General features: G+C 36.9%; 1 protein-coding gene across 3 annotated transcripts in view; it reads right to left on the bottom strand.

The window, feature by feature from the left end:
* The window catches only part of LOC125237236 (heterogeneous nuclear ribonucleoprotein L), a 688,519-nt gene that overhangs the window by 147,119 nt on the left and 513,493 nt on the right, over positions 1-27,907 (bottom strand). The window lies entirely within an intron of this gene.

Genomic DNA, 27,907 nt, shown 5'->3' with positions numbered 1-27,907 from the left:
TAGGTACTTTTGCTAGAATTATCTCAGACTAGAGGGCACAGAAATAGGAAAAAGAGACAGACAGAAATAAAGTTGGTTGCAAAATGAAATCATAAAACTTTTTTATCTAAAAGATGACCGTTTCTTTGGTTTAGACGTCAAAGAAAATTTAAAATAATGTTATTCGTGAAACTTTGAAAGTTTTTTTTTCACGTCTAGCTTCTTTGAATATTGTAATATCAATATCAAATACAGTTCACGACTTTTACGTGTTTTGCAAGTATTAACTTTGAAGCCATTTTGTCACTCACATACAAAGTCCATCGTGGAGATTGGATGGTGTTTCAAAATGAAAATATTTACCTGTAAAAAAAGGAAACATACATTAGATTTTTATTTAAATTAACCGGCTTAGATGGCACACATACTAAGGACATATGAGACAGTCTGTTTTTGTAAATTATTCTTTGTATGATCCGGAGGGACCAAAAGCAACACCAACTGTTTGCAAAAATAAATGTTGAACGAAATAGTTGGATAAAATAATGACAACACCAATTTGATTTGTTCCTAAAGTTGCGTATAGTATCAATCAAGTGAACCAAGTATTTAGAACAACAATTACCTAAGTATATTCGTTTTTTTCACATTTAAAATTTAACTCAAAACTATAACATATCTATCTAATTACGCGTCCAACACCTTAACACTAAAGAAATACCTTAAGACGATACAGGAGGGGTCAATTATCCATACAAACGCTCTTGACTATTTCCTCCCTGGTTTTTGAAGATAGAGCAATGATTTTTTCAACACAGATTATTATTATTTTTATCTGTGTCGGACCATTTTGATTTTTTTGATATTTTTATTTTTAAAGACGCTAGAGCCCATAAAAAATTCCAAAAACTGCCTTATTGATTGTGACGCAAGAAAGGGTGTAGTAATCAAAATTGGTAACAATTTGCCAAAAAAAAAAACTAAACGGTCCGACACAGATTATTTCAATGTAATTCAGATTCTCAAATTTCGTTACTATTGATTAAATTTTGAAGGAGGAAACTGAGTTGTTCTGAATGGAAATTTTTTTTCGTTAGATCTAGTCAATAACACTAGTATATTTAACTAAAATTCCCAAATTGAAAGGGCGGCTCCATTTCATTTTAGCATTTTCGCTCCTGTAGTGTCTTACGCCGTGGCTTGCGTGGGCGACGGTCGCGCGATGGTCGCGCGACGGCGATGCGACGCATACGAAATCAAACCTTATCGATATGGAAGTAGACGATGCGATAAGACGCGACGGCGACGGTCGCGCGACGGTCGCACGCAAGACACGGCGTTAGGAAAAAAAAATCGAACAACATCAAGTTCTATAATACAAATGTGTTGTTTATTTACAATACACGTGTCTACGATCATACCAGTGATTTAAAACTGGCGTAACATAAATCTTCACAATTCACAACTAAACCTATACAAATGGAACCCTAAAGACAACACGTAAGAATTCAATTCCGAATGCATCTTACCCGTTTCGACTGCAGTAAACGTATTAAATATAGACACGGACAAAGTGCCAAAGATATGTATAGACAACCTTAAAGTATAAGCAATAAAGTCGTGTATACTTATATTTGGCATGTTGTCCGTATCTATATTTAATAACTTGTCTACCATCTTTTGTATTCCAAAAGTCTACAGCAAAAAGTATTGCTTTGAAATACGCTTTCGCACAGATACAATTTTAGACTGTAGCTTGTGAGGGGTAAAGTTGAAATTCCAAGTTAGTTTTAAATGTTATTTACGACTATTTGGTAGTGAGGTTGCGGCATGTTTTGACATGGCCGTGACACGTGGTTGCGGTTGGTAGCGATTTGTTAGTTTTGAATTTTTTGCTGAGATTTATTTATGATGTGGCTGAAAGCAGTTTATAATGTGCATTTGAGATGGATTTGTTTGTCGGCGGGTCTAAATTCTTAAAAACATGTCGTTTTATAAAACATTAAATACGCTTTATAGAAGATACAATTTGTCATGATTTAATACAAAGTTTTGATTGATAAAAACTCGACAATTCGATGTAGAGTAAAATAAAACGTCATTTTTCCTTTTCAAAAACTGCATTACTGAGGTATTATTGGTATGTATAATCTCATATTTGCTTACGTAGATAATTTATAACTCTAGATTCAGACCTACTAATATGTATAAATTACATTCGCTCTTTTTAATTTTGGCAAATTTTTCGACCCATACATTAAAAACCTAACACAAAGTGCAATAGAATAGCGAAAAACATCGGACCCCTTTATTTTTCGATGTAAAACAATTTTAGATGCAGAGTCAGCGCAGAACGTCTTCCACCATATTAAAAGTAATAAAATCCCGCGCCGGTACCGGTACCCGCGGGACTTCTGCCGACGGTACCGCGGTCCCGCGGGACCTCAGCCGGCGGTAACAAAATGGATTCCGATTGAATTTATCCGCCGAATGAATACTGAATTATTGGAGACAGTTATTTGCGATTTTATGAGAACTGGGAAGGAGGGTTTTAATGTCAATTTTTAAGATTTATTTTCTTGTTGTGATGGAAAGTACTGGAAGATCCATCCCGTATTGATTATTATTGGAATGATTAGAAACTTGTTTGTACAAAAGCAATAAGAAGTTCTTAGATACTGAATTAATACTGAATTATTCGAGACAGTTATTTGCCTTTTTATGACAACTGTCGGTTTAGCATAACTTACGTTCTTCAAGTATAGATAATAAATAAATAAATATTATAGGACATTCTTACATAGATTGACTGAGGCCCACGGTAAGCTCAAGAAGGCTTGTGTTGTGGGTACTCAGACAACGATATATATAATATACAAATACTTATATACATAGAAAACATCCATGACTCAGGAACAAATATCTGTGCTCATCACACAAATAAATGCCCTTACCGGGATTCGGGACCGCGGCGCAGCAGGCAGGGTCACTACCGACTGCGCCAGACCGGTCGTCAAAGTAAGGACTTCCGGGCGAGAGCGCATTTTGTGCTAGCCCACCTGAAGAGGAATTTAATGTAAAATTTTAAGATTTATACAGTTCCTATTGTGCGCTGTATGCTGTGGATCTATCCGTATTGATTATTATCGAAATTAATGTGTACTGATTTGTTTCTTTGTACGAGATTCTTAGAAAAAAAATTGAAAATTTAAAACATTTTACTGGGAAATGAACTTTTTTTTTTAATTGACGGGTTTCTGTTACAGAGGTATCCACTCTATAAAAGAATCCCGTCAATTTCTCTGGATAATTTCGAGTTTTATACTAGCTATTGGGTTGGTAAGAAAGTAATGAGCGAATCATAACTAATATTGTAATTTTTATTTAATTTATTATTTTAATCATTTATCAAAAATATAACGGCCTTCGTTATCTACTACTTGTCTCCATCGTTCTGGTAAAGAATGAATAGCATCGGCGAAGAAGTTCTTAGGTTTAGATTAAAAAAACTCAGCTATGTATTGTCGTAGATGGGCTTGATCATCGAACTTTTTTTCATTCAAGGCATTGCTTAGCGATCTGAACAATGCGTAATCCGTAGGTGCCAAGTCTGGAGAGTACGGTGGATGAGGTATCACTTTCCGACCTAGCTCCAATAGCTTTAGCCGAGTCACTTTTGCAATGTGTGGGCGAGCATTGTCGTGTAAGAAAAAAACTTTAGCATGCTGTGGACGATTCTGACAGATTTTTTGGTTTAAATTTTCAAGCTGATTACAGTATACTGATGCGGTAACAGTCATTCCATTTGGTAGGAGTTCCCAGTGAATAATACCATGAATATCCCACCAAACGGACAGCATAACTTTTTTCGGGTGAGGCTCTGTTTTTGGTGCCTCTATTCCTTTTTCGTTTGGAGCTAGCCACTGACGTTTGCGTGTGTGATTTATATATAAGACCCATTTTTCATCTCCAGTGGATAAGATAAGATGGTCCAACCAGTTGAATGTGCGGCGAAAAGACAGAAGTTGTATGCAGATATCGGCACGGCGGTTTAGTTGGTCTCTATCAAGTTCGTGCGGTATCCAAACACTGTATTTGTAGTTTTTTCCCAACTCGTGTAAATGTGTTTCTATGGTGACATGAGAGCAGCCTAACTCGGTAGCAAGAGTACGACTCGTTAGCCTCGGTTCTCCTTCAATTAAGGTTTTTAATTTGGCTACATCAATCTTCACCGGTCGACCAGACTTAGGTTGATCTGATAATGAAAAGTCGCCACTACGAAACCGCTGGAACCATCGTTTCGCCGTGGCCTCAGACACAACTTCAGGAGCAACACGCTGACATATATTACGCACTGCTTCGGCGGCTGAATGGCCAGACTGAAATTCATATAGTAAGCAATGCCTTACATGCACTTTTAATTCGTCCATTTTCTTCCTTATATTAGCTCGGCGACAGCTAGTGAATGACTGACAACAAACTGTGCGACTCGCCCTTTATATACTTTCGACCATAGAAGATTCTAGAACTCTCTCAAAAATTTTATGTGGAATTCTTTTGATCGCTCATTACTTTCTTACCAACCCAATAGAATAAAATAAAGAAATATACTTCAAAGCAAAACAAAATTAGCTAAATTTGATTAAAATTGATAGCTGGCGATGGTAACGCACAGATGCGTACTTCCGACTGAACCGACGCGTTGAAAAAATACGAAATGTAAGTTATTTGTTATTATTAGTCACGAGATTATTTACGATTTTATCTATAAAGTATTTCAAAATGAAGAACATGTCGATACCACAACAACACAGGCTTTGCTTGCACGATTTTTTATTAAAAAATTAACGTCGTCGATTCAACTTCATGACACATTTATTTAATTTTGACAATATCTTGTAGTTTATTAGTGTGTATATTTTAAAGTCTAACTGAATTCTTAAACCAACACAATCACGTTATTACCACGGGACTCAGGTATTTTAAGAATATGATCGTCGAAAGAAAACGCTAAGCAAAAATTAATAATAAGTGTAACATTTCGTAGCTTCTATTATACAGTTTTTTTGGCAATGTATTGTTGTCCTAAAATTATATCAAATTGACACCTTGCCCTATCGAAATAACTTAATAATAATACATGACATCAAAGCTCTCCAAACCGCCTCTACGTATTGGATCTATATCCCCACGCACGCCTTATAAATGAGATACAAATAATAATACAATAATACAAAGAAATAAAGGGAATAAAATACACTAGTTATTGTACATTACAAAAAATATGCAATAACTACAAAGACATGTTTCCTTTTTTCCCGCGTCACAAAAAGACGCAGCACGTATGTAGAGTCTATAGTGACATGTTATTTTAAGTTGGAAGGGTAAAATAAACGTTACTTAATTATTCAGTGTGTAATCCGTCGTACGGCCGGACCCTAATTCGAGGGTCCCAGGGTGGCATGCTAGGGTAAACATGGCTCAAGTATTGTAAGCAGTATTTTGACACTGAAAAAAACGCCGCACATAAGAAATGAACATTATCAAAAACGTGTTATCTGGAAACCAGACTAGATAATATTTTTCACACAAAAAAAGTGAAAAGAGCAGTGACTTGACGTTATGCTCTTTGCAGCAAACATTTAATCGTCAAAATCGTATATTTCGTATATGAAGTATGTAAGTTCTGGTCTTCTGGTTTACCAAATTACGTATTTTACAAAACAAGCGACTACAAAACCATAAATAACTGCTCAGGCATAACAAGATAATATTTCTTTATCATCGGACTAATCTTTTGTTCTATTAGATTATGATAGGAATTCAAATTATTAACAGTGGCGTTTAAATAATGATACTGTACTGCTTCTAAATAAAATATGTTCACTGTAACTACCGCATACCGTCGTCGTTTCATTATTTATTTACACAGCGGTTGATCAGGTGTATCAAGGACATGACATGTAAAATATACCTACGTAAGTGTAGGATATAAGTAGTACGTAAAAGCACATATGTCTCTACGTAAGTTGATCGTTGCATGTATGGGTAGCATAAACCGTTATGGCTACTTTACAATAACAGGTGCCGTAGCTGAATGGCATTTCTGCGACGCGAAACAAAAACGAAACGCCGCGAAAAGTAGTCTGGCTCACGAGCGAAAGAGATAGATATCTACGACGTTTACGTTTCGTTTCGTGAGCGTTTGCTCACGGCGTTTGTGCCATTCGGCTACGCACCCAGATATAGGAAGGTAGGAGATCGGACATGCCAGGCGATTTGTTTTGAATACACCTGTCGTGAACCCACACACACTTGCAGACGGACGTTCCTATCGCGCAATACACGCGCATCTTTTCCATGTCTGTGTACATGCGAATGACCAGCGAGTCGTGTCATCACGCACGCACACATCGACAACCGTATGGTCATAGTTTTTGGTCTCTGTTTGGGGGCACTTTTCACTTTACGCTATTGAGTAACGTATTTTTTTATCTCGTAAATGGCACAATCAATCAATTACTAAATGACCTGCACCGGATAGTCTAGAGAAGCTCACAACCACGGGACGCATGGCAAGGAAGCGAAGAAGTGGAAGCATGGGCACACGTTGGACAGACAGAATAACGTCTTTGACAACGACCACTTTGCAGACTAGCATGCACCGGGCCCAGGATCGAATGGCGTGGAGGCAACTGGTGAAGAGTGTCCACATTCGTCACGTCCCTCAGCCATGAGGATACGACAAAGAAGAAGTAAGAGGAAATGACCTGAAATATCTGTTTACCCCAACAATTTACAACTTTCTCTCATCAATAGACTTTAGATCTTGAAACGCCAATAAAAACGTAAACACCTCTAAAATAGTGCAGTTTAAACATTAACCGAAGAAAAAACGCTTGAAGTAGAAGATTAATTAGGTATTTACTGGGCCAGTGGAGAGATAAATCTTGCAGTAGTTGCAGCGAGTTGCCAGGTGAGAAAAAATGGTAAAGCGTGAGTCGGGCTCTCGTTTTGGTTCCGTAGTTTTATTGCATTTAGTTGTATTTGCACCTCGGTACCTTTAAAGAAAGAGTGAATAGGCCATCACTGAATTGCTGAGACTTTTCCATCGGGTGAGACTAGGGTCAATTGCCAAAAAAACCGTTTTGATCACTATATGATAAAACACAAGTCTTCTCGGTTATGCGTCGTTCGCACTGTGCCTATCATTTTTTTTTATTTATCAAAAAAAGACAATGTACACAAGCATATTATTAAAGTTTCGCCAAATCGTAAGTTGGCGATGCGCTCCATCTTATCTAATAACCACAAAATTTTAATTTTGAAAAAACCCCCGACCGCGACATAGAAGACCGATTTTCATGAAACATGGCTAAGAACACTCCCGACTAACACAGCTTTCAGACAAAAAAAAAACTAAATCCAAATCGGTTCGTCCGTTCGGGAGCTACGATGCCACAGACAGACACACACACAGACAAACAGACAGACAGACAGACAGACGGACAGACGGACAGACAGACAGACAGACAGACAGACACGTCAAACTTATAACACTCCGTCGTTTTTCCGTCGGGGGTTAAAAATAACAATCTACAATCTACTACTTATAAACTCAAACTCAAAACATTTAACATGTCAATATGCACCTCCTGTTCCAAACTCTGGGGAATAAGTTTGGAACAAAAAGAATTAAAACAATTGCCTGAATTCATCTCCAAAGGTTTATCACTATAACTGCTATCATTATAACTCAATCTGTACAAACGTCAGTCAAGCAAAGGAATGATTCATACCTTTGGTTAGCAGTGGCTACACTGCATGTATGGAATGACTGTTAGAGCCTTTCTCTAACCGCTGTCCTCGTTGCTTCCACACTGGTCAGCATGACTGGCATCTCAAGATCTGTATTAAAAAGGGGTAACTATGACTTACAAAGTCACTAAATTATCTCTATATAATATCACACATTTAGTTCTATGCAAGTATTATTACAAGGTTAATTTCATGTTATATTCTTTCCATTATAGGTTCTCAAATCTCACTGAAATCATTAATTCCAAGATGCTTATTGAAGTTATTACAGTTCCAACTATTTATCATCATCATCATTATCATGACCATCATCATGTTAGTTCCCTTTGGACTACATAAATGTAGTACTTAAATACATATGTAAAGTATCTCAAAGATACTTTCCCGCCACCATTATGGTGCATCAATATTCATACCAAAGTACTACACAAATAATGCAGTAAATCAGTAAACAAAGTCAATTTCTAACAACATTTGTCTTTCATTATAGTTGCTATTATCTCAACTAATGTATTGAGATATATCAACTTAATTCAGCATATTCAGGATACAAAATTCCATATATAATAGCCAAACTCAATATGAAAGCTTTGTAACCATTCTCTTATAAAGTACACTTCTCAAACATGTCTCTCATAAACACAACTAAGGCAAGTACATTAACACCACACATAGATCAACACATTACAGATTATTAGAGATATTTCATAAACAACAGAACACCTCTGTCGTACACATATTATCAAAGCCACTTATAGTTACATCATAGATGTTTCATAAGCCACAGAACCTCTCTGTGGTAACCACATTATCAAAGCCACTTTTAGGTAAATCATAGGTGTTTCATAAACCACATTATCATATCAGTAATTACTTTCATAAACATGAATTTAACCAACACATGAAAAACCCATAGGGAAATCAGGTAGTTCTTTCATCTGGCACATTACCAAATCCATCTTTATCAAATCATACATTTTCTTAGACACAATATACAAACTTAAAGCTATACATTTACATGGTATGTCACAACGCTCCACACTAGTGGCCAACGCCTGACAAATATCATTATTAGACCCAAAATGTGTATGAAGGTTCGTCAACCCTCTCAGAGTAGCGCTAGTCTGTACACATGCCCGAGGGCCCTTACAGTGATCACCATCTTGGGGGTCCTCCCAGAGGATGCGTGAACCCATGGCCTTCAGGTGTCAGCGGCCAGGTCTCACAAACTCACTGGCGTTTACCAAGGCCTGGGGCGCGACTCCAACCCCAGCCAAACTCATAACTTTCCTCATATTAAATAGATAGCACAATTACTAAGGCTGGACCGCACCCCCAGCCCCCGGTGGCGGTCATACCAGCATCAGGGCTACCCGATGCCTGGTCCCAAACTCGTTGGGGCCGCGCTGACTTACAGCCACGTTGGCTCTTTCCCGCATTCAACATGCGCCATTTTGTGATGCAATCATGTTAACTACATGATCTTTATATGCATAAACGTGTAACAACTCCCTGCCACACTCATTTCAATATATCATCCATAACGGAAACATCATCATTATCATAAAGCTTGTAATAATGTATAGCAATAATCGTCCATCATGAGAAGTTAAAGTTATAAGTGAAATGAACAAGAAAGTTTGGGAGAACCACTCCTCTTTTAACCTAGAGATATAAAACACCACTTAGCTTTCTTTGGTGACTCAGCTCCCCTTGATGAGCACTGATTCGAATATTAATTTACATAATTAAATTCAACACGCCATAAAGTGACAAACAGGTTTTTACTGGTTTGAATGGAGGTTGTTTCGTTCAGTTGGTAGTGTTGCCAGGTAACTCGCGAAACGTCGCGACACACCCGACGACGAAAGTTTAATGAAAAGGAGTTAGTGTAAGCAACAAGTGGCGGGACCACTCTTTGATCTTCTCCAATTGCTTGGACCGCTGTTGCTCTCTTTTGTCTCTCATCTCTAGGCGTCACTGACTCTATGCCATCTTGTGCAAATCACTCTGACATATTTTCAGAGGTATACATGATTTCTGTTTCATTGATGCCTTCTACTTAAGCCTATATCCACCTTATTTTATCTCTGAGTACTTAGTATGTTATTATCCACTATCTCTTCCTTTGATCTATTTTCCATTATGTTTCACATCTTCTCTTTGAACCGGTATATCTACTTCTATATCAAGATCCATCACTTCTTCCTCATAGGATGTTTATCATTTAATATATCCTTTGCAGGATCCACAGACACCATTGATTCTCCTATCTCAAGGACACAAATGTGCTATATATCTTATAAATATAGTGTTACCTACTTTACTTTAGTCACTCTACATTGCCCATTTATTTCTGTAATTAATTTTGATATACGATCAACTTTCTGAGTCTCTCTGTTCTCTTGATTTTTCTTAATTTGTACCTACTATGTCACCAACACTTGGAACTCTCACTTGTTTATTCTTAACCTCTCACAATTCGAGAGACCCTCCCGCGCCAGAAAAAGAATTGTCAATCATCTGATTGCTCAGACATTTAGACGGGCTTTATAACAAAAACTTCAGGACCATTTAAGTAGCCAAAATGTAACTTTTCTATGTCATTTAACGGTCCTTTTGCCACATCAGCCGGATTCAGTTTGGAGGGTACATAACGTAGATCCAAGTTTTTGTTCTTTTACATTTCTTCTATCCCTTTTGTTACAAATAGTACAAGTAACTTGTTTGACTGCCACCTATAACAATCTGACTGTCACACTCTAATGTTTGCTTAGTCACCTTTTATTGGGAGATATCTTTTTACATATTATATTAATCTATTTTCTATTGAGGTGCCTCATAGTTCTAAACGGACTATTTTTAAACCATCCTTGATTTCTTATGAGAGTCAGTCTATTTCAGTTAATGCCTTTGCTGTATACATTATAGTTAGTATCTCTATGCACTATAGCAGAATATGCATTGACTAATGCGTCTGTGAAACCATATATTTGACAAGTTTCTTCCCTGGATATATTTCTAGGTAAGTATACCTACATATTTCTTTTACTACCTCTACACAGTTATATAGTTTTCCAGTATGTTACAATTTCTTTTAATAAGGTAGAGTTCTATCTAATATATTTTATTTACCCATAAAGATTGTAAGAGCAATTTAGCTGGTTAAAAGATAGGCGCTGCAAGCCCACACGGATTATAGATGTAAGCTATGGTATTTAGTATTTCTCTTTTGATGAAAGTATTTTTTTTGTTGGATTTGTTCTTAATTTAAGTATCTTTGCACATATCGCAAACCAATCCTAAGGTTTTTACTGTGCCTTTATTGTTTATTTCTGGAATGATTTTCCGGCTCCATAGGATTCGTATCCATAGAATACGTTTTGTTAATGTTCTCTAGCTATAAAATCTAGTCACATCTCTTATCCTTTTCATTTAGTCCGATTTATAAGAAAGCTTTCTCTATATCAGCTATTTGTTATTCTATGACATCTGAACTTGACCACGAGTTGGATGAGATCTTTTAGCATCAGAGGGCCATGATATAGACTCAATCAAGCTTTTACCTTCTCTACCCTCTGCTTAAACGTTGTACAGTTCTCATGGCCTTTCCCCTCAATGAAATTCCATGGTGGGCCAAAATATATCGAATGGTAAATTTACCTGGCTGTGATTAGGGACAAACTCTATAATCTCTTTATTCAATCGGTCTTATGGGATTTGTTCATAAATGAGCAGTGCGACTCTCAATTGCAGGTAGACCCGTAGGGTACTCATTACACAGCTAGCCAACCGTATAACGGTTGTTAATAATAGTAGTGGTCTCATTAATTATTAATAGTTTCTTCGTCTCTATCCGTGCTAGAAGTATCTGTGATAATAATGGATTCTAGTTCTCACACAACTTTTACATTTCCTACATCTAAAGTAGGGTCAGGTTTTGTCAATTTATTCTCATACAAAGTCTAAAAGTAAGTTAAAACCATCAGGTCATTTTGTCTTTATGATCAGGTTTTCCTGATAAGATCTAGCCTAATATAGATTTTCTGAAAATTCTGTTTCTCAGTATTCATAAAGAATAATAATAATAATAAATGAGCGGGCTCGAAAGACCCGAGAATTTTAAAAGGAGATGCAAATAATAATAATAATCTCTTCCTATAAGTATGTCAATACGATCTGACAAAGGGTTATCATCTACTAAATTTATCCTTTTATTGTAATTGCTCACATATGTAAGCAGATCTTCTCTGGGACATGATACACTTGGTGTAATTGCTGGTACCATATTGGTAAACCATAATCTTAATACCTATATTTTCAAGCAAATTCTAACCAGTTTACTTTTAATTTCCTTTAGTTACTCAGTTTCAAATATGAGATAGACCAATTTTCTCTTCTGTGTTTAAATATAATTTATTTTTAATTCTTTGTCATGTAACTTCTTTGAGAACTACTGTCCCTCAATAAGTGATATTTATTTCTTGACAATTCTATTCCTTTTTATAGCAGACAATGCAGCTGTTTGAAAAACAGTGGTTCCTTCTCTGTGTATGTGTAAGGTGTTGACAGGTTTTATTTACTATTTGAAAGTCATAGCTTCGGACACAAGGCCTTGTAAGGTATTGCAATGAACGCATTTGACATTTTGATTATATTCTTTTCTCTATGTCTTCCTTTAAAACAAATACAGCAGCTGTTTGTTAATTTCTTATACGGTTTTTCATGACCTCATAGATAAGGCAAAATCGCTGTAATAATACATACATACATACAATTACGCCTGTATCCCATAAAGGGGTAGGCAGAGCACATGAAACTACTAAAGCTTCAGGGCCACTCTTGGCAATAAGGGGTTTAAAGAAAACGAAACTGTGGCATTGCAGTGACAGGTTGCCAACCTCTCGCCTACGCCACAATTTAACCCATATCCCATAGTCGCCTTCTACGACACCCACGGGAAGAAAGGGGGTGGTGAAATTCTTAACCCGTCACCACACAGGCAGGCTGTAATAATTGTTTTCACAATTTTCTAGCTTTCCATTTAAGTTGATATTTTATATTTTCACTTTTGGTGTCATAAGGCCTCTTTAAAAAAGGAGAGCCTAAATTTTTAATAGGTGATGAAGTATAGATAACCAACCTTAGTTATCAGATTGCTGTCGATATACTCAAAAATAGGTCTGAAAACCCAAGCAAGTGGTTAATATCCATTATGCCACTCTATACAGAGTGAAAGGTTTGAAGATTGGCACAAGACCATAAATGAGATCCAATAACATCTCATATTCTTAACAGTCATTAGGGAAATATTGATCATCATCACTTGAGGTTCATACTCATAGAAAAGTTTCCAGAATATATAATATATGAAGTGAAACTAAGTAAGTTTAAATCTACTCAAGAACTTAGAAAACAACTTGATATTGTTATAATGGCAAGAGAATCCTCTCTCTCTCCTTACGAGGTCACATGAAAATTAACAAAACTGAAGAAGTTCAATTTAGTACTGAGGTCCTCCATACCTCCTTTAGGTATATTAATTTATCAACATCACATCAGTCCCACTGACTTATACAAGAATGAAACTGGTCCCATCAAGGGGTACCAGTCCAATTAATTTCACTTAAACTTGTGGAGTATAAACTCAGATAATTTGCTTCGCTTATTAACCCGTAGTTTACTTAATTGTATGTTAGACACCTTTATATTAAATTGTAGAATTAAGGCATTTTCAAATTCAGCTAGTACTTCTTCACCTCCGAGCTGTGAGGTAGGTAGTCACTTTAGAAATTTCATTGGTACTTGTTTGTTTACAATTTTAAAATACTGATAAAGTTCAGTATTTAACCGGTTTATTATAGTGTGTAATTTTTGATGAAATGATGACGCTTTGTTCTGATTTGTTTTTAACTCATGGTATTAGTGCACTTGGTGTCAGTGGTTAACTTCTCTATATTACTAACAAATGTGGATACTTGGTCAAGCAGGTTTTGTTAAAATTGGCATAAAATGGTTGATTCCAATAAGAAGTATTTTAACGACGTCAATTATGTGGTTATTTCGTAGTTAATCTTCAGAGTATGGGTTTTTACTAAGAAACGATAAAGAGAATTTTTATGTGATGAAATTGCAAATGATGAATCATATCAATATTTCAATTTTATGTGATGTCAAACAGAGCGATTCATAATAACACTGTAATGATGAGTACCTATACTCAATGCGTAAAGATATTTTGAGATGAACACATTCGTACAATACAAATTTGCGTGGAATTTCATTATTTATCATTTGCCAAAAGATGCAAAACTGAACATGTACAAAACACCTTTATCATTCATATCCCCTGACTTTAAAGTAGTTAAAAGCTTTTACAACACTCACCGAGTCTTTCAACATTTTGCCCCAAGGGCGTTCATATCGCCACAAGGGCGTCCTTGCTAGGGATTAAACCCCAAACCTCTTTGCTGTGCCTGCTTCCCAATGAGCCATAAAACCGAATGTCTGCATTGGGACCACAGTGGCTAGAATTAGCGTAGATTTATCCTGGTACTACCTCCCTGTGTAGAAACGGACTCCCCGTCATATTTTCAGGTAATCAACAAGTAATTTCACTTTTATTTATATACATATTTCGCCGGTAACAATATTTACATTTACAATCCTTTAATGTCATATGTCAAAGACAGACGTTCGGAAATCGACTGTTTTTCATGCGTGTTTATCGATCACATCGATTTTTCATTTATGTTTTAAGAACCAATAATTACAGAAAGCAATTATTTGTCCTTTTATTTGTGTATTAATTTTGTTAATGTTTAACATATTTATTAATTAATAATAAGCATTTGAAAATAAAATGTTGTAAGTACTAACAAACCTCGTAAACTTGAGCTCAACAAACTTCGTAAACTTGTACTTATCAAACTTCGTAAACTTGCACCAATTGTCAACCTCACTTTGTCGAACAACAAACAAACATTCTTTATCAATATTTCTACACATAATTGGTATGAAGGGAAATCACAATAAAATAAGTATACAATTCGTACATTCATGCTTAAATAAAAGAGCAATATATCTTTATTATAACACACATAACGTAAATGCTATGCTGCCAATTTCTGTGTCCATCTCGTGGCTATCACTTCTACTCGACGCTGGATGACATTAATAATTTCAAATCAGCTTCTTCTAGTACCTGTTAAACCTATTTTTCGTTAAATTGATGAATGTAGAACACAAATAAATAATTTTAAATGATATGAATCACACATCCCATGAACTGACGTCTTTATGCAATTTCTCAGATACCATAATAGAATTTTAACAAATGAAATGTACTTTTAACTTTATTCTTTCTGTGATTTTGGCAGCGTCTCCCCAGCCACTACCAAATATCCCAGACTAACTCAACCAATTTTGTTCCAAACTCTGGGGAATAAGTTTGGAACAAAAAGAATTAAAACAATTGCCTGAATTCATCTCCAAAGGTTTATCACTATAACTGCTATCATTATAACTCAATCTGTACAAACGTCAGTCAAGCAAAGGAATGATTCATACCTTTGGTTAGCAGTGGCTACACTGCATGTATGGAATGACTGTTAGAGCCTTTCTCTAACCGCTGTCCTCGTTGCTTCCACACTGGTCAGCATGACTGGCATCTCAAGATCTGTATTAAAAAGGGGTAACTATGACTTACAAAGTCACTAAATTATCTCTATATAATATCACACATTTAGTTCTATGCAAGTATTATTACAAGGTTAATTTCATGTTATATTCTTTCCATTATAGGTTCTCAAATCTCACTGAAATCATTAATTCCAAGATGCTTATTGAAGTTATTACAGTTCCAACTATTTATCATCATCATCATTATCATGACCATCATCATGTTAGTTCCCTTTGGACTACATAAATGTAGTACTTAAATACATATGTAAAGTATCTCAAAGATACTTTCCCGCCACCATTATGGTGCATCAATATTCATACCAAAGTACTACACAAATAATGCAGTAAATCAGTAAACAAAGTCAATTTCTAACAACATTTGTCTTTCATTATAGTTGCTATTATCTCAACTAATGTATTGAGATATATCAACTTAATTCAGCATATTCAGGATACAAAATTCCATATATAATAGCCAAACTCAATATGAAAGCTTTGTAACCATTCTCTTATAAAGTACACTTCTCAAACATGTCTCTCATAAACACAACTAAGGCAAGTACATTAACACCACACATAGATCAACACATTACAGATTATTAGAGATATTTCATAAACAACAGAACACCTCTGTCGTACACATATTATCAAAGCCACTTATAGTTACATCATAGATGTTTCATAAGCCACAGAACCTCTCTGTGGTAACCACATTATCAAAGCCACTTTTAGGTAAATCATAGGTGTTTCATAAACCACATTATCATATCAGTAATTACTTTCATAAACATGAATTTAACCAACACATGAAAAACCCATAGGGAAATCAGGTAGTTCTTTCATCTGGCACATTACCAAATCCATCTTTATCAAATCATACATTTTCTTAGACACAATATACAAACTTAAAGCTATACATTTACATGGTATGTCACAACGCTCCACACTAGTGGCCAACGCCTGACAAATATCATTATTAGACCCAAAATGTGTATGAAGGTTCGTCAACCCTCTCAGAGTAGCGCTAGTCTGTACACATGCCCGAGGGCCCTTACAGTGATCACCATCTTGGGGGTCCTCCCAGAGGATGCGTGAACCCATGGCCTTCAGGTGTCAGCGGCCAGGTCTCACAAACTCACTGGCGTTTACCAAGGCCTGGGGCGCGACTCCAACCCCAGCCAAACTCATAACTTTCCTCATATTAAATAGATAGCACAATTACTAAGGCTGGACCGCACCCCCAGCCCCCGGTGGCGGTCATACCAGCATCAGGGCTACCCGATGCCTGGTCCCAAACTCGTTGGGGCCGCGCTGACTTACAGCCACGTTGGCTCTTTCCCGCATTCAACATGCGCCATTTTGTGATGCAATCATGTTAACTACATGATCTTTATATGCATAAACGTGTAACAACTCCCTGCCACACTCATTTCAATATATCATCCATAACGGAAACATCATCATTATCATAAAGCTTGTAATAATGTATAGCAATAATCGTCCATCATGAGAAGTTAAAGTTATAAGTGAAATGAACAAGAAAGTTTGGGAGAACCACTCCTCTTTTAACCTAGAGATATAAAACACCACTTAGCTTTCTTTGGTGACTCAGCTCCCCTTGATGAGCACTGATTCGAATATTAATTTACATAATTAAATTCAACACGCCATAAAGTGACAAACAGGTTTTTACTGGTTTGAATGGAGGTTGTTTCGTTCAGTTGGTAGTGTTGCCAGGTAACTCGCGAAACGTCGCGACACCTCCTGACAGCATGGCATTCAAAATTATGAGCATTCAGCAGTGAGGTGTCACATCTCTATTTATGTTATCTGAATCAAAAACAATACAATTATAAATATAGCACTACTAAAAATTATAAACTAATAAACAGTGTTACATACTCGTAAAACCTCAAGCTGAAAAAAATCAAAGAGCGGCTAAATTATTAATCAATAACCTCCTTATTCATGAACACTGATTAGTTAAAAAGTGTTTAGTCCTTTTGGCACAAATACATAAGTCAACATGACGGAAAGGGATAAAATACTTTTCTAACTAATAGTAGTTTAGTAAAATTTCGCCATAAATACGGAACCCTAACCGGCGCCGGGCCGTGTCCGAGCCGGATTATCCGGCGATCCGGCGACCGGATTAAGGCCTCAAAGGTTTAACATGTTCGCGATCCCTATTAAAGGCGAGCAGTTTGCCCCGACCTCCGACGATTTAGTTTATTTATGTGCTCGTGAGATTATTTCAGTTCAAGTCGATTTAGTTAAATTATTTTGGTAATAAATAAAACTATGTAGTTTCACGGGAGAATAGGAACGTTTAGTGATTAATATGAAATGGTGGATCATAAAGCTATTGGAACAGATCAAGAAGAAATAATTCCAAGAGCTTACCAGAAATTACGGCAGTAGAAAATACCGATGGACCATTGGCTTAGTGTAAGTCCGTTTTCACATTATCCGATCCGATATCGGATGTCGGAAGCATTTCAGTGGAAAAAATCCAAGATGGCGTCTGTAATGTAGGTATGGGATATCGGTCGACATTCGATATCGGATCTGATAATGTGAAAACGCACTAAGGCACGAGTACACTCTAATATTGAGCGTGCAGCGTGGCGGGGCGTGCGGCGTGCATATCAAAACAATTGAAGCTCATACAAGTGTCCTGAGTCGACGCTGCATAGTGGACGCACGCTCGCCCGCCCCGCTACACGCCCCGCCGAACGCTCCGGTTGTGATCATCTCCGTCGATGTATCCACGGTGTTTTCAGTCAAAGGAAATAGTAAATCCGATGTACTTAGGATATGTTTAGGAAAGGCCACGTAGGCCACGTCTTTGCCTTTGGCTAGTTTGTGGTCAAGAGTAAGCCCATTTATAATTAAAAAAAAAAAAAAAAAAAAAAAAAAAAAAAAAAAAACAACGATAGAGGGCGTGAAAAACAATTATATGCCGTAGTGCAAGTTGTTCGCTAGATGTCATTGTTACCCCCGCAAACTGGGTAATAACATGTTGTAAAATGTATAAGTATTTTTTGATGTCCAAATTTTTCGCTAGATGTCGCTGTACCACCTGCAAACTAGCGAATGACATTATGTATTACATGTAATTAAATTGTAAATTTTATTATTGTTATCTTTTTGGCAAGTAAGTCCGTATAAAATAGTTATTTATGTGACTGGTTGATGATTACACCATACTTAATAAAATATCCCGCCATAAATATGTGAGTGGCCCTGAAGCTTTAGTAGTTTCATGTGCTCTGCCTACCCCTTTATGGGATACAGGCGTGATTGTATGTATGTATGTATGTATGTATGTATAAATATGTGGCGTTCCATGTTTAAAGGGTCCACATCCTTTATGTGCTATAAGGAACCTTTAGGCAAAGAAAGTCACATGAAAAGTTGTCGTAACTTAAATATAGATGGCGCTGCATTAGAAACTTGACTGATAACTCTATACCATATTATACAATGTACTCTATCGATGTATCTAACTTGTAGACTAACTAGCTGAAAATATTGATGCAATTATAATTTGCAAAGATGCCGTAGCCAGCGGTGAGTTAACGCACTATTTAGAAGCAACTCTATTAACAATTGGCAGTTTCAAGAAACTTTCCATGCAGCAGACAGAGCGACTAACACTACAATTTGTACAAACAAAAACTAAATCATGGCCACAAGAGGGCGTTAGCAAAACTACCGTATCATCGGTAACCACTCAATGGCACAGTTTTCATAGAAATAAGCCCTTCTGAATATAAAGTGCTCAATACGCGTATGCGCTACTCAAGGTATATTAAATATAGATGCGAACAACGCGCCAAAATATGTATCATGCCTTTATTGCTCATACGTTACGGCTCAGCCACGACATTGGTCTAAGTGCGACAGCGGTGAGCGGCGGTCATACATTGGAGCGAGACACACCGATGGGACTTGTCATTCGCACGTATGGCTGCCGCTCACCGCTGTCGCGCTTAGACCAATGTCGTGGCTGGGCTGTTGTGGATACATATTTTTGCCACTTTGTCTGCATCTATATTTAAAACGATCACTGCACAAGTTTGAGGGGAAACGGGAAAGTTCGGGCAGCGAGTTAATGAAGAGTTATTTTAGCATTGGAAAAAGAGTATTTGAAGTGAAAGTTTAGTTCGTATACGTTGATTTAAACGTAATATTGTCACTGTTATATGTATGTGAAACCTGTTTATTCCAAAATTCAATGTAATTACAACCTAACCACGAAATTAAAATTTTGAAATAAAAAACCCCAGACCGCGACATAGTAGACCGATTTTCATGAAACATGGCTAAGAACACTCCCGACTAATGCAGCTTTCAAACGAAAAAAAAAACAAATCTAAATCGGTTCATCCGTTCGGGAGCTACGGTGCCACAGGCAGACACACACACAAACAGACAGACAGACAGACAGACACGTCAAACTTATAACACCCCGTCGTTTTTGCGTCGGGGGTTAAAAATAACATGCAATGTTTTCACAAATTGAGTTTCACGACCGGTTGCCTGCTAAGGCGATGGTCCTGGGTTCGAATCCCGGTAAGGACATTTTTTAAGATTTATTGTACACTTTCAATATGGTTTTCTCCATTAATGAGTCCATTTTCATCATATTGTTTACCATTAGCGATATCGCTTTGCTGTCAGATCTATCGAAGTATTAATTCCCTTTGTGCCGTTTGTGTTCCAACAATTCCAAGTTTAGTTATAATAGCACTTCAAAGGGATGATACCAATTAGTATCTATGGGAACAGAGATTGCAAACGATTCCAAGGATCATAATGTGGCATTATCTGGGTAAAGGGGCCTTATTATCGATGGCACTTAAGGCGTTATGAGCGATGTTCGTGTACAGATACGACGCCGCGGGACGTAAGCGCCATCGACAAAAAGGTCCCTTTACAGAAATAGCGTCACATATTGATTTTGGCATTAGAAACAGAGGCAAGGAAGTGAAGAGTTTAGAAACAAACCTTACATATGAGTCTCTCATTTCGATTTAGTATGTTTAGGTTTAAAAGGTAAGAGGTATGGTCATTTCTTCATACTAGATGGTTTTCTTCTTATATATAGTTTTAGGTATTTAAAATAACGTAAAGAAATATTTTATGTAAATTTTCGGGTAGTTAGTTACATTTTCTTGGTTAACCAACCTTTTGCTTTTATTAAGCTTAAGGAGTCTTTTGCGAGTAGATTTTGTTTTTTATTTTTTTTAATACCTAAATATACAGACTATAGTAGTGTTTGAGGCGTAAGGAACATAAATTTTCAGGCAGAAATAAAAAATTTGATTTCTGTCCAACATTGGAATTGCCGGCTGGTGTAAAATATTAACCGGTTAGCTCTCCAGATTGCTTTTTAACTTCTGGGGCGATCCGTCAAGCAGGACAGACAAGCACTACTAAGAGCTAGTGTTTAAAAACACGAATGTTTATGTTACACTCGAAGTATCCAATTTAAACTTTATTACACCGTAAAAATAAAACATCCTCTACCAGCTAACAATTATTGTGTTTATTTAGGAAGTAGACAGCTTCCCGCTTCGCTTATAGTAAGTAATATTATGTTAAAATCGACGTTTTAATCGACCTCTTTAAAAACAAGCCCATCGTTTATGATTTTTTATGGGCTAGTTTGGTGTTACTAGCCCCATTAGCATTGTCCCTCTTATATCGATTTCACCTCTAGACTAGAGCGGGCGTTCTGTATCTCTATAATCCATAATAAAAGGGGAAATGTCAATAATCCCGCCATCTATCAACATAAATTTACTTTAAGCTTCCTACATTCCAGCTTTATGCCTACAATTTCCATAAAATTGAATTACTACTGCTATTGGGGACGAGCTGTAGTGGTTACCCTCAGTGTTTTTCAAAGCAGCGAGATATCATGCTGATCGAAATTACAAACTGATAGCTGGCAACGCTGTAATCGACGGATTGCCTTGTGGTTTCTTAGCATCGTCTCTCGGACTACAAGGAGCGATCAATCGTGCTAACTTAGTTTAAGTTGCCAGCTGGATATCAACTTCGCTATGATGTATCAGCTGTATCTTACTAACAATTTTAATCGACATAGCGTCTAGTGGTTTAGTATAAGGCTGAGTGCACGCTCACATTGGGCGTGCAGCGTGGCGGGGCGTGCGGCGTGAATGTCAACAATACAAGTGTCCTGAGTCGACGCTGCATAGGGTGGACGCATACATAGCTTCTAGTGGTTTCTTATAGTGTTAAGGCTTAAGATCACACTCATATTGGGCGTGGCGGGGCGTGCGGCGTACGTGTTAAACAATTGAAGTTCATACAAGTGTCCTGAGTCGACGCTGCAATGCAAATGGTAGAAGCACGCCCGTCCCGCTCCGCTCCAAACGTCTTCAGTGTGCGTAGCCGATTTTTTAAATTTTTTTATTGTATCAAAAATTAGAATTTACTGTGGGTACCTTACATTAATGTTTCGCCAAACTGCGGAGCAGTTCGTTGGCGTTGCGCTCAATCTATTTCTAAAAGTAATGCACAAACGGTCACGAAACGCTCACGATAGTATGTCTTTAGTATCTATCTCGTATTGACACGACAGAGCCAGACTACATTTCTGCGGCGTTTCGGTGGCATTTCGCGTCGCAGAAATGCCATTCGGCTACGGGGCCAGGGGGCCGATTTTTGAGTCTCACGGCGTTCGAGTTCAGAAAATTGTCACTAAAATAATAGGCAATTCACCGTTTTCAACCGGTATTTTAGTGACAGTGAGACTCAAAAATCGGCCCCCTGGTATTACACTTAGCGTCAGCTCTTGAACTATAAGGAGCGATCTATCGCGCTAAGTTATTTTAAATTGGCTGGTACATTAAGTTCCGGTTTGATGTATCGGTTCTATTTAAAACCGTATCATTTATGCAGAAACGAATTGTCAGTCGAAAATGGGTGCTTAATGAGAGGGCACAAAGTTGTTATACCAATGGCGCTTAGGGAACAGATTTTACATGAAGTTCATAGTTCACATCTAGGAATAGTTAAGTGTAAATCTGAAATTCGTTCAAAATTTTGGTTTCCTGGTGTGGACCAAGCAATTGAGAGAATTGTTGGCGCTTGTAACGTATGTATCCAGCTGCGTCCTTCGCCGCCGCGAGTGACGATAGCGCCTTGGCCATATCCTGAGTACGCGTTTCAAAGGTTACATATCGATTTTCTCGGTCCAATAAATAACCACTCATACTTTGTTATAGTGGATGCCTACAGCAAATGGGTCGAGTGCTTCGATATGAAATCAAACACAACAACGCATAGTGTTATTGAGAAACTCTGCGAAGTTATGTCTCGATTCGGCACCCCCCAATGTATAGTGAGTGACAATGGCACGGCGTTTACGTCAGACGATTTTAAACAATTTTGTTTGCTAAACAATATAAAACATTTAACGAGCGCACCATATCAACCAGCTAGCAATGGGCAAGTTGAGACATATGTAAAAGTGGTGAAAAAGGGTATTAAATCGCTACTTATGTCAAATGTTCCCGATGCAAAAGTAAATTGTAAATTAATGAAGTATTTATTTGACTACAGAAACTCTATTCATTCGACCACCGGTACTTCACCCGCTCAATTAGTGTTCGGAAAAAGTTAAAGTCCAGATTAGACTTATTAACCACCGCACACTCACCACCATCATCATTCACCGCCTCCGCCTCGTCCGTTAAAGATAAACAGTCCTCACAGGTTAATTATCACGGAGGCGCTGAGAGAACTGATTTTAATATCGAGGACCAGATATTATATAAAAAATATATAAATAAAAATAGATTTAATTGGATAAGAGGAAAAATAACAAAAAAACTAGGTCAAAGGTTGTACCTAATAGAAGATCAAGAAACTCGTCACGTTATAAAAAAGCATATCAACCAAATCGTTTTATACAAAGGGATGCCAACCAATTCACCCACTACAGAATGTACGGTGCCCACTAGACAGCTGGCGCCGACCGCACAGGAGCCCACCATATTCCTGCCCGTACCGGGCCCAGCAGCCTCCACGAGTGTCAGCGCGACATCCACGACGCCTCCCGGAGAACCTGATGGCTTGGATACTCTTCATCCAGCGGAGAGGGAAGAGGGTGATAGTAGGCACCCAGAGGGCCAGAACCCCCAGACATCCGAGAACGTGGATGATCATCTTGTCTTCGCCTCCCCGGAGGCCCAGTCACCTCAACAACCCGGAAACTCAGATCCTCAAGGCACGAGTGACCTAAGACCCTTGCCACCACGGCAAGCTAGACTTAATTTAGATTTTAAGAAATACTTTTAAGATATTGTTAAATAAAGGTGGAGGGATATAGTACGTATGCATGGCAGCGGCTGCGCCCGCGCACCCCGCAATAGGCCTATTCTTATTAAACCAGTGTGCAATTAGCTACGGTGCGTTTCACTCGTGTCCTCACATACCTACCAGGTAACTTACTAATTTTACCGATACCTTAGCGGAGTTGATGAAGAAATTTCCATTTTTTATTTGCTAGATGTAACGTGTTTAGTTACTTGGCCAAATAAAGAAACTTGAAACTTGAACTTGAAACTTTAAAAATGTAGTTTGAAGCTTAAATAAATAGGTACGAACTTTTTAACTTATTTATGCAGCGAAAACTTTCTTAAAAGGTGGATTTTTTTTCTCGAACCTTCCCTAGAATTTTCTACTGTGATATCTATTAAATATCAGCCCCTCTAGCACAACTTGCTTTGTCGCGCGCGAGTCCATACTTGAAGTCGCGCTTGATGTATGGACTCGCACGCGACAAGGCAATTTGTGCTAAAGGGGCAGATTAGGTTTTAATGACACTACAGTATTTTGACATTGACAGATCGGTTGATATTATACTTATAATTGTCATAGCAGCTTAATGTACGAATATGGCAATAAGTTAAAGACTTACAAAACAATAACAGAAACTACAATTGCAATTCAAATTCCAACAAAATATTCAGAACAAATTACCATTTATAACAACATCAAGTACACGCGAGAACAAAAGTGCTACAATTGGATTCTGAAGCCGTTAGTTTTTATTGCCCGCGGGCGAGTTGGAGACGGGGAGATAACACTTCTGAATGCGATTGTATCTTTACGAAGTTTCAGTTTTTTTATTGTTTCATAGTTTCTGCTATTGTCGCTATTATATTGAGATTAGCTAGTTTTTAACATAATTATAAAGCCTTTACTTATTCAATTTTTGCAACTATTGCAAGCATTAGTTAAATATAAAATGGCAACATTTATTTAATATTTTTTTGTAAATTGGTCTCGAAAACTAGATTTATTAAATGCGCTATGTTTAACCAAAGACATATGTAACACCGTATAGACGGATAAAGTCTAAGAAAAAAACGTACCTCAAAGCTCTAGAGAAAAAGGTACGGTGGCCTAGATGGCGTTACACCTTTGGGGAACGCTCGGCTAGATGGCGCTAATATTAAAATTTGTCATTTTAACACATATCAAGCTAACAATATGGGCCAAATTGTCAAAACTGACTTTCAAAAGTTTTAAGCTTGTGTCGAAAGATGGCAGTCTATGCACTGTGATAACAAATTTTACTTTGACAATAACTCTCTATAATACTCGATCCTCTTTGGTTTAACTACTAACGCTACTTTGTTCTATTGAGCTTACATAAAATTCTAGAATTTAAAAGTTCTCCAGACATCGCATTGATAAAAAAAATGTAAGTATAGGATTTTTTCAGGTAAAAATAGAATAAATGTATAATTGCGAAAAGTGTTGTGATGACTCAAATTTAATATTAATTATTCTGACGACATTTGAAATATTTTGGCACTTTCAAAGATGTAAAAAAGCACTTCTAAACCGAATGCCAAAGTTTTGTCATCACATACACTGACCTCGGTTGACACAATCATCATTAGTGTAGGTAAAAACATAAAATATTTACCTAAGTTATAAAACGTCTTATATGCCATTACTTTTCTAAACACATACGACCTTTTCGTACTATATCACCTTGACATTCCATCACCTAGCAACGACTTCTCTCCTGTCACATGATTGTCACCAACATTTAAATGCATCTTCACAATTCTAATTGTGTAGGCATTAAGGCTGAATTTTCTACAATTAGTGTTAGTTTAAAACTGGTTAGTTAAATATACGCATCCCATCTTTCAGTAAGACTATTTCTATTGTTGATTTGATGTCATTGGCCGGACGGGTGATTCGAAATTCAAAAATGTAATCGTACTTAATTTTATATTCATTTGATTTTGTACATACAGTCATAAATCGATGAAAAGCTGCCAGATGCTTGGATCTAGTACACTCTTACCACGAGTTAGTCACTCTGATTACTTAATTAAACGAAATCGTATTTTAGGTAGGTATCATCATCTTGGTGGTTTTAGCGAGAAAGAAAAAACCAAAAAAAATCTTGCAGTAACTGGGTATTAGTATAAATGATTCGTCAAGTTTTATTATGAACTTTACTTTTATGTGTAATCAATAGAGTTCATACTTTAGTATTTATTCATACTAATATTATAAATGGGAAAATGTGTGTCTCTGTTTGTTTGTCCGTTAAAACGGAGCGACGAATAGACGTGATTTTTTAAGTGGAGATAGGTGAAATGATGGAGAGTGACACAAGCTACTTTTTGTCTCTTTCTAACACGAGCGAAGCCGCGGGCAAAAGCTTAGTACCTACCAGAAGTGGCTGGTCCATACAGGCCGATTCCCACCGACATGCCCAAAATTGATTACTAATAAAGTACCTCATATTTAAAGTCACATACAGGTCGAACGCGATTAATTAACATTATTTTACCTTTTCTCCGAACGTTTCGGCCAAAATAATGTTAATTAATCGCGTTCGACCTGTATGTGACTTTAAATATGTGTACAAAGCGCGAGAACTTAAAAATACCTCATGTTACAGTAGGATCATTTTTGCTCAGAGTTGCCCAGCAAACATTTTCACTAGCCGCCACTAGTCGACCACAAAGAGATGTATCGACTTTTTCACCTCATTACAATGCAATAACTACATACTTTTGAGCTCGACTGTACTTTATCAATTTATTCAATAATAAGACTCCCTTTGTCAGTTTTAGTTTATTACTGTCCTAACTCTTGTACATCTCTAATCTAATAGTTTCATATGGGAAGTATCGGATATTGTTATAGGCCGGCTGCTAGCCGAACTATTATGCAAAATGCTCTTATCTCCACTGAACACCGTGGATATTAGTTGAATGGACAAATTAAACTGTATTCTCAGCTCTTAAAATCCTATTACCTACCTAACCTATACACGGTGTAACATCAGGGAACCGAAAAATGTTAACTACGTATTTCCGAGGGCAAAATAAATAGAAAATGTTAAACATCAAGCAAATTTCATAAATTTTTTTATTAGTGCCGTATGTATACACAAAAATAATATATAATTGATCTCAAATGTTATTTATTTTGCTGCTACGACACATTTAATGTTTAATTTAATGTGTTTTTTTTTGTTTCTTTTATAACGTGTAAATAACCTTTATGAATAAATGACTTATGACTTATTTCTGGAGGTATTTTCACATAAAAAGTAAATGTTATTCGTAAAACTGACACTTTAAAAAAATTACATTATTTTCTAAAGAAATACTTCTTTGCAATGAGTTACTAGTTAATTGTTGACATCTGTCAACGAGGATAGTTAGATTATGTCCGATAACGGCATCATCGCCAGCAAAATAGCGTTTCATTCTGAGAAATAATAAGTAATTGTTATTTTTCTAAATGCTTATAATTCCGAAAGTAGACGAAATCCAGAAAAGTTCATAGGATATTTTACTCTTCTAATATGATGAGTTGATGAGGAATACGGTGTTAAAAATATTCAGTTTCCTTATGTTACACCGTGTATGTTTATTTATACAAACGTCAACATCGCGCCGCGTTGTCTGTCTAGACAAGTTATTATTATCCGTAGGAAATCGATTTAGGTTCGCGTTATGTTCCCTTTACGACCATATTCGAACTGAAAAGAGATATAACAGCGATATTATACCGACCTGTCAATGTTATACAAGTGACCTTTTTGGTTGAAGAGGTCACTTTAGACACCTTCGTCGCGAATAAAAAATTCAAACCAATTCGAGTATAGTATACATTTTTTTTTTCATTTAGATATCTCGCACTTTCAACGTAAGTATTTTTTAATGAAAGCCAATAAGTTGCTACTTTTATGCAACAATAGTGCAAGTGTTAATTTTGTTTGGCAATAAACCACATGGTTAATTCCCCAAACGATAACGGCAGGGAATTTATATGATATTATTTCTTCACACGTAATAAATTTCTCGCTCAGCATCACCAAACTCTTAAGGTGACAAAGCGTACT

Source organism: Leguminivora glycinivorella, chromosome 20 (genome assembly GCF_023078275.1).
Source record: "Leguminivora glycinivorella isolate SPB_JAAS2020 chromosome 20, LegGlyc_1.1, whole genome shotgun sequence".
In the NCBI taxonomy this organism is placed as follows: Eukaryota; Metazoa; Arthropoda; class Insecta; order Lepidoptera; family Tortricidae; genus Leguminivora; species Leguminivora glycinivorella.
This window is presented reverse-complemented; position numbering and strand designations above follow the sequence as displayed.